Below are 9,227 nucleotides of genomic sequence, written 5' to 3' on the forward strand. Positions count from 1 at the left end.
CCTTCTAAATGCCAATGTTGTTCTAACATTGAAAGTGTTAATCATGTTTTTGTGAATGGGACTTTAGCAAAGAAGATTTGGAATCACTACTTTGCTTTGGCTAAACTGAATCACGGTGATACTTACAATGACCTTCTCTCCTTATTGAAAGAGTGGATGATCAACTCTAAGGGTCACATCTTAAACTTGATCCCTGTTCTTATTTTATGGTTCATTTGGAAAGCGAGAAATGAATCCAAACATTGTCATATTAAGATGGATGCTAATGTTATTATCTCTAATATCCATCATAAAATTCTGCATCTGTCCTCCTGTAATTTTTTTACTCTTAAAAATTGCAAAAACTTTCATTATTTGGCTGATTCTCTTGGTATCAAAGTGGGTGAGAATGTTTACAGATCTTCACCCAAACTTGTTGTTTGGAGGAAGCCTTCTCTTCCTTTTGTGAAATTGAATACTGATGGTTCCGTTAGAAACACTGTTGCTGGCACGGGTGGTATTATTCGTGATCATGAGGGAAACGTATTAGCTGCATTTGCTAGCCCTTTTCATAATTACTTTGTCATTACTGCTGAACTCACTGGGGTTTCTCTTGGTATTGATATATGCATTAAGATGGGTTTTTTAAATTTCTGGATTGAGGTGGATGCTGATCTTGTGATTCAGATTATTAATAACCATGCTCAGGGAAATCCTCAAAACTTTAATCTTATTAGGAAAATTAAAAATTCTCTGTCTTCTCTCAACTTCAATATTTCTCATATATACCGTGAAGCCAATGCTTGTGCTGACTGGTTGGCTAATTTCGGCTGTCAGCACGAGTGTTATCAAGACTTGAATATTTGCAATTTAAATTCTCTTTTGAAAGGTATGATCACCCTTGATAAAACTACCCTTCCTTACATTAGACATGGTTAACCTCTTGTTTTTTTGGTTTTGTGGGGGGTTTCCTCTCACTGCTGATTACCGATATTTCAGGGGTTTTGCTGATAGCTACTTTAGTAAAGTTCATTACGATAAATTGTTTATTTCTATTTGGCTGTTTTGTTGTTTTATTGCTGCTAGCTTAAGACCTCATGGGATTTTGTCTACTTCAAACCGTAAAGTCGTTATCTTTCTTGTTCAGACTATCTTTGTTTTAAAAGGTCTTTTAGATGATTCTACTGTTACCAGGTTTGGCTTCTCTGTTATAATGGGTATTAGGTCCATTAAGCTTTTATTTGGAGGTCTTATTTTTTGCTTTCAAGCTTTGTATATACCTGCTACAATGCTGGTTGAGGTTAGAATGTTTTGGTTTATGCCTGCTACCTATTTGATTTCTACGATTTCTATTCTGATTTTAGATTTCCTATCTACGTCCACTGAGGATAACTCTGGACTTAGTGGGTTATCTCTCTTTCATTGCCTTTATTTGTTGATGGCTGACTGGTTGGAGGGTTGGCATGGCCGGTTGTTATGTTACCTATCAAATGTTTCTTTTGAGAGCTTAAATGAATGCAAGTTTCATTTAGATGGTTATCTGGATATTATGTTTAAACCGGGGAACATATATACTTTACATTTCGATTTTATCATCCAGAATTCTAGCAATTATCATTATTTACTCTATACTATCATTAAATTTTTGAAGTTCATTCTGGGGACTGAGAGTCCTGGGCTCTTGATATGTCTTTCTGATTTGTTCTGGCATTTTAAGACTATCAAGTTTTGCTTTGGTAGAGGGAAGTATGTTAAAAGGATGAGTACTATCAAATTTTCCATTCTCTGCCAGTTGGTTTTTCCTGTTTTGGATGGGAATCATAATCTGGAAGTTTTTACCAATCTTCTGTTTATGAGTGATTCTAATGTTTTCTTTTGGAGTATTCCTTGCAGGCACGTTAGTTATTGCGGTCTTGGGAGCTTTAATGTTTGCAAGATTCTTCTCTTTCCTCTCTTTCTCTACTATTTCTATTTCCTTTTGAGTGTTTGCAGGAAATTCGTGCCGGAAGCTATTTATTGGATCTTCCTTTTTGGGTGCTGTCGCCTCACAGCCCGATAGATATTTACTATCAATTTTGTAATCATAGGATAAGGACCGACCGGCTTCTAGGTTTTTTCTCTCTTTTTTGGATTGTAGCTCTTCGGAGCAGTAGTAAGCTGGTTGGTCCTTTTAAGGACTTTATAACCGATTTTTGAAATTAACACGTAGGCCCCTCCGTGGGTTTTAACTAAAAAAAAAAAGTGTATCTAGTCTAGCATGTTAAGCTAAAATAAAAATAAGCAAGGTTCTGAGAGTAATTGTTGGACGATTATGGCACCCCAAGAGGGAGTGCGAATTGATTATAAAAAATTGTATTAAAAAAGTAATTAAAGTAATTTTGATGCTATTTAGAAAATAATAAATAAGCACACAATTTTTTTATGAAAATAATAAAGAAAAATAGATGCAAGAAAAGAAAATAACAGGCAAAATATCTTTACATGGTTATGCCTAGATTCTAATCCTACCTACGTCCTCTCTAGCCAACACTCAGGCTAAAATCCACTAATCCCAGGTTTGCCTTACAAATCTCATTTTTTAAAATCAAATAAGTTGTTTTCAACATAAGTACTCTCCTACATAGGAGAGTACAATTAAATCTAATTATAATTTAAATTTTATTAAGTCAAATGGCTTAGATTAAAAAAATGAAAAATATAATTTATGTAAATAATACAAGCTCAAATTATCTTGTAATAAAATGAAAAAAAAAAAAATATTTGAGAAAATTTTTATAATTTAATTTGAATCACCTCACAACTTACAAATGAAATATAAAATTTACTCACTTTAAGATAAATTTATATCTTGATAAAATATGAATAATATTTTATAATATTTTTAATAAAAATTATTTTATTACTAATTAAAAATATAACTCCTCAAATTATATAACACTTTTAAAAAAGATTTTTTATCAACTAATAATATAATATTTGATAAATAATATATTTATATTAAATACATATAAGTTTCAAATGGCTATAAAATGACAAGTTACATGAAAAAGCCAAAAAGTCTTCATGTACATCCAAAATAAGGCAAAAATGGTTACCCGCCATATAATATTAAAATCAGATATTGTTTGGAAATTATTATAAATTCAATTTAGCTTTAAAGTTGGTAATGATAACTATCAATTTTTATCTACAAAATCAAAGGAATCTAATGAAAGAAAAATAAAGCCATTATTTCATCAAAATAATATCATATTTATTAAAAATAATAACAAGAATATTTTAATGCATTTAAAGATATATTAAATATTCATATAGCAATATGATGTAATTTAGATAAAATAATTATATATCGATTCAAAATGAATAAAAAATAATTTTTTAACCAAGTAAGGTTATTACTTTTAATTACCCTAATTAAGTATCTTTTTATATCTAATAAGTTTTATGTAATTAATAAAAAGAAGATAAGTTTTATGAATCAATGCATATAAAATTTATTTTATTAATAAATCTAATAGATTTATAAATTAAACTTATTAACCTTAATTTAAAATATGTGAATCATTTTGATAGATATTTAGATTTTGAGAAAATTAAGCCATGCAAGTAAATATCAATGGACCTCTAAGAAACTCCTACATTATTATAAAAACCTTCAAGCTATCCATCATGATCCATCTAAGTTTTTTCATCTCAAATTTTGTGAACATGAGTTGTGCAATATACATCCCAAATAAGTAATTATCATGCACATCCATTAAATCATTACACCAGAAATACTTAGTACCCAAACGAAAATATCCAAGCATATATTTATTATCAACAAAATCACTAGATTATGCCATGAGGTAGATAATATCAACATGCTAAATGGCTCATAATGTTTAACTTTATATTAGCACATAATTCCACTTTTATACATTGGCTTTACAATTAAGGTCATTATCAAATATATGCAATTTTAATTGGTTGATTAATTGAAAAGGTAATTAATAAGCCTCATTCAAAAGCTTGCTCAATTCTTTTTTTTTTTTTTTTTTTCTTAGCCAATATAGTTTTATATTTATTATAATGATGCCTCTATCCAAAAAAAATAATCAAACATTATATGCCCTAAGAACTCTAATAAATTGGCCATTGGATATGAATGAGCAATTTTAGTAATACTATTAAATCACTTTGATATATCTATTGACATCAATTTGTATTAATTATTAGAAAAGAAAACATGATCCACACCTTAAAACCAACTTCATTCTCTGGATAGGTAGTGACACCAGAGCTTAGCTTTATTTGTTCAATTTGTCTATATTTTCTCAGTTATTAACTAGTAGCTTACCCCTGTTTTGCTCCTGTAGCATTTAGCTATTTCTTCTGTTTTGCTCCTATAGTATAGGCTAGTTTTTGTTTGTATAAATAGTGCAATAATAATAAAGAAAGGAAGGATTTTTGGCATTATGTATTTTCTCTGTTTAGAGATCTTCCCTATATCCTGAGATGCCTAGCTCAGGTGATGGTATTGTGTTTCTGTATCCTGAACTCTTGTGATTCAGGTGGTGGTCTTCTCTTCCAGGGAACCTATCCAAGGTTTGTTCGTACCCGATGGCCAGAGTTCCTCACCAAGGTGCAGTCGTCCCTACCCGCCAGGTTCAGGTGGTATCAGAGCCAGCAAGATGCCACCTCAAAGGAATTAACAATGACCTGTCCAAGAATTGGTAATTGAAGATTTGCCAAGAAAAATTCAACATTTATAGTAGCGTTTGGCATAATTTGAAGAGATGGAGCAAGATGCAAGATATGACTAGGAAGAAGAAACTAACCCGTTCCATCAAGAATCCTCTAGTAATGAGTCGAGGACGACCAATCGCAAATGAATACATAAAAAGGTAGCACGAATAATTATGGCATCAAGATTGAGTTACCTGACTTCGATGGACGAATGGATCCCTCCGAGTTTTTCAATTGGCTACAAACTGTGGAATGGATTCTTTATTTCAAGGACATTCCATTTGATTGAGTTGTGAAATTAGTAGCCATAAAATTAAAGAAAAGTGCATCCCTTTGGTTGGAAAATGTGAAGCAAAATCAACATCGTGAGGGGATGAGTAAAATCACTACATGGGACAAGATGAAGAAAGAACTTCAACAAAAATATGTGCCCAATCATTACCGTCAGGGTCTATTCTTGAAGTTCCATCGTCTGCAATAGAAGAATCTCATGATAGAAGAATACATTGCAAAATTTGAATAATTATCATTACAATGCGATTTATCCGAACTTAAGGAGAACACAATCGCATGATTCTTGGGTGGATTGAGGACATCCATTGCAAATGTGGTGCAATGCAGCCCTGATGGACATTGCAAGACTTTATTAATCTTGCATTGAAAATAGATAAACAACAACGCACTAGAAAAATATTTCAGGACCAGTTCTTGATGCATCCACTTGAAGGGAAGCGTGGCAGCAAGGGAACTACCACCCATAACAAAGAAGATGCGTCCCTCTATGGTCCTAGTCAACAAACTACCGAAACCAATTTCAAAGGATTTCCAGCTCGCAAGTGCTTTAAATGTCAGGCCAGGGAATTGGTCACATAGCCTCTGGATGCCCCAACCGTCACATAGTTACTTTGGTGGATGAATTCGAGTCAGAGCAAGAAGTTTCTCACAAACAAGAAATTGCCCCATGTGAATCGTCTGAACCTTTAGAAATTACTGGCATTTCTGCTGATGAAGGGAGCTTGCTAATCCTTCAACGACTGCTGAATGTTCAGAAGAAACAAGAAGGTCAAAGGCATAATATTTTCAAAATGAGGTGTATTATGAACCAAAAGGTTTGTCAAATAATTATAGACAGTGGCAGCTGTGAGAACATGGTTTTGACCTTCATGGTGGAAAATTTACAACTGCCCATCGAAAATCATCCCAAGCCGTATCGCTTGTTATGGATAAAAAAGAACAGTGACGTCCATGTGTCTAGATGATGTCTTGTTAATTTTTCCATTGGGATGTTTGAAGATCATGTTTGGTGCGATGTTATACCCATGGATGCTTGCCACCTCCTACTTGGCCGCCCTTGGCAATATGATTGAGAGACCACAGATGATGGAAGAGTCAATTCCTACTCCTTCAAGTATCAAGGAAAATAGATTGTATTGACCCTATTAGACAATAACCATGAGGAGACCGCCCCTGACAGCCTGTTGTTAAAGCAATCTATGTTTTTGCATGCATTATGTGAAGCTACTACAAGTTATGTCTTACTCTTCATGGAAGAAAATACTACTACTCCTTATAAAACCTCTCAGTTGCATGAATTATTACAAGAATATATTGATTTCTTAATCGAGGAGATTCCGTCAGGCTTGCCACATGAACGTGTAGTTCAACATGCTGTGGAATTCATTCCAGGTGTTTTTATCCCAAATAAACATTCATATAGAATGAGACCTGATGAGCAAATATAATTAAAAAAATAGGTTGAAGAGATTCAATCCAAGGGCTTTTTGCATCCTAGTGCTAGTCCCTGTGCTGTACCGGCCTTACTCATTCCAAAGAAGGATGGCACATATAGAATATATATTGACATTCAGGCGATGAACAAGATCAAGGTTAAATATTGGTTTCATATTCCTCAAATCAACGACATATTTGATCAGTTACATAGAGCCACCATTTATTATAAAATCGATCTTAGAAATGGATATCACCAAATTTGCATGAGGCATGGGGACAAATCGAAGACTGTGTTCAAAACACCTGAAGGGCTTTATGAGTGGAAAGTGATGCTCTTCGAGCTCACTAATGCCCCCAAGTACTTTTATGAGATTGATTATTCATATCCTCCAACCTTTTTGGAACAAATTTGTGGTTACATATTTTGACGATACTCTTATCTACAATCCCCACCAACACGCCCATAAATAGCACTTAAGACAAATCTTTGATCTATTAAGGAAGCAACAACTCTTTGCTAATTTATAAAAATGCCAATTTGCCGCTAGCCATATTTCATTCCTGTGGTATCATGTTTCAGCGACAGGATTGAATGCAGACCCCTCTAAACTCGAGGCCATACATAGTTGGCTAATGCTACAATCCTTCACTGACATTCGACGATTCCATTGACTTGCCTCCTATATAATAATTATCCAAAATTTTAGAATGATTGCCTCCCCCATGACAAAAATTTTACACTCAGATCGGTTTTGGTGGGACGAGACTGCTCAGGCCAGCTTCGACTTGTTAAAGCAACAATTATCGGCAACTCCCACACTAATGCTTCTTGATTTCAATCGAGTGTTTGAGGTCAATTGTGGTGCCTCCAATGTAAGCATTGGGGCGATTCTAAATTAGGAAGGTCATCCAATTACATTCTTTAGCAAAAAGTTGAATGACGCCCATCGAAAGTATTCTACTTATGATAAAGAATTTTATGATATAGTTTGAGCTCTCCATCATTAGAACCATTATCTCCTTTCCAACGAGTTTATTTTCTTCTCTGATCATAAAGCACTTTGTTTCCTTAGTAATCAAATGAAATTAATGGTGAGGCACGCAATGTCGTCTGAATTTTTATCAGTCTTTCACTTTGTCCTCAAACACAAATCTGGTCAGAGCAATCAAATTGCTAATGCACTTAGTCAAAGACACCTTCTTTTGAAAACCTTACAAACTATGATTATTTGATTTGACGCTGACTTCAAAACTATAAGGAGTAGTTCCCAAGAAGGACCTTCTCAGCTATTCCACATTAAAGAAGGATTTCTCTTCTTCAATAAGTGTCTGTGCATTCCTAAATGCTCCACCTGCCTAGCCTTGATCTGTGAATGCCATGAAGGAGGACTAGCAGGTCACTTCGGCAGGGATAAGACACTAGCCCACATGATCAAAAATTTCTACTGGCTATTACTTAAACGTGATGTGGGAAAATATGTTCAAAGTTGTTGTATATGCCGGCGAGAAAATCCCATGACCACGAACGCATGGTTGTATTTACCCTTTTCTATGCCTCAGTCGCCATGGATAAATATCAGCCTTGATTTTGTTTTAGGCTTACCCTGAACCCAGAGAAATAAAGACTCCATTATGGTTGTGGTTGACAGGTTTTCCAAAACGGCACACTTTGTGTCATACAATAAAACCTTAGATACTACCCACATTTCTTATTTGTATTTCAGAGAGATTATCCGGCTCCATGGAATTCCTTAAAAAATCACCTCTGATAGGATGCTAAGTCTTTAAGTCACTTTTGGAGAATGTTGTTGGGAAAATTGGCAACACGACTACAATATACTTCAGCATCCCATCCCCGAACCAATGGACAAACAGAAAAAATTAATCGTACCTTGGAAAATTTGTTGCGATGCTTTGTAGGTAAAAACATACTCCAGTGGGACTTAATCCTAGCGTAGATCAAGTTTGCTTTCAATCGATCTGTTAATCAATCTGCCAATAAATGTCCCTTTGAGGTTGTATACGGGTGTAATCCCATCACTTCACTTGACTTAGTTCCAGCTATGTGACCCTACACCTACTCGAAGGATGGGGAACATCAGTGCATTCAGATCAAACGCTCGCATAAGCAAGTTCAAGACACCATTGAAAAATAGAATTCTAAATATCAGAACCAAGACAACAAATCATGAAAAAAAGTTCTGTTTAATGAAGGAGATATGGTATGGATTTAGCTGAGGAAGGAGAGGTTCACCCCCGGAGTTTTTAGCAATCTTCGACCCAAAGCTGATGGCCCAAGCATTCAGAATTGTAAAAAAAAAAATCAACGAAAATGCCTACCTGATCGATCTTCTCGATAACTACAATGTCTCTGATACTTTCAATGTGGCTGATCTCATGCCTCACTAAGATCTTGAAGCCCTTCCAACCCAAGAGAATGACACCGGAGCTTAGCTTTATTTGTTCAATTTTTCTATATTTTCTCGGTTATTAACCAACAGCTTATTTCCCCTATTTTGCTTCAGTATCGTTTAGTTATTTCCTTTGTTTTGCTCCTATAGTGTAGGCTGGTTTTTGTTTGTATAAATAGAGCAGTTGTAATAAAGAAAGGTAGGCTTTTTGGCATTATGTATTTTCTTTGTTTAGAGATCTTCCCTATTGGTTAGAAAATATTAGGAATGACCTTTCTTTATTAGATTTAAACTAGAATTTGACTTTAAATAGGACACAATGGAGAAAAAGGATTAATGTAGCCGACCCCACGTGGTGGGATAAAGGCTTGATGTTGT

Source organism: Dendrobium catenatum, unplaced genomic scaffold, assembly GCF_001605985.2.
Source record: "Dendrobium catenatum unplaced genomic scaffold, ASM160598v2 fragScaff_scaffold_1256, whole genome shotgun sequence".
Classification (NCBI taxonomy): Eukaryota; Viridiplantae; Streptophyta; class Magnoliopsida; order Asparagales; family Orchidaceae; genus Dendrobium; species Dendrobium catenatum.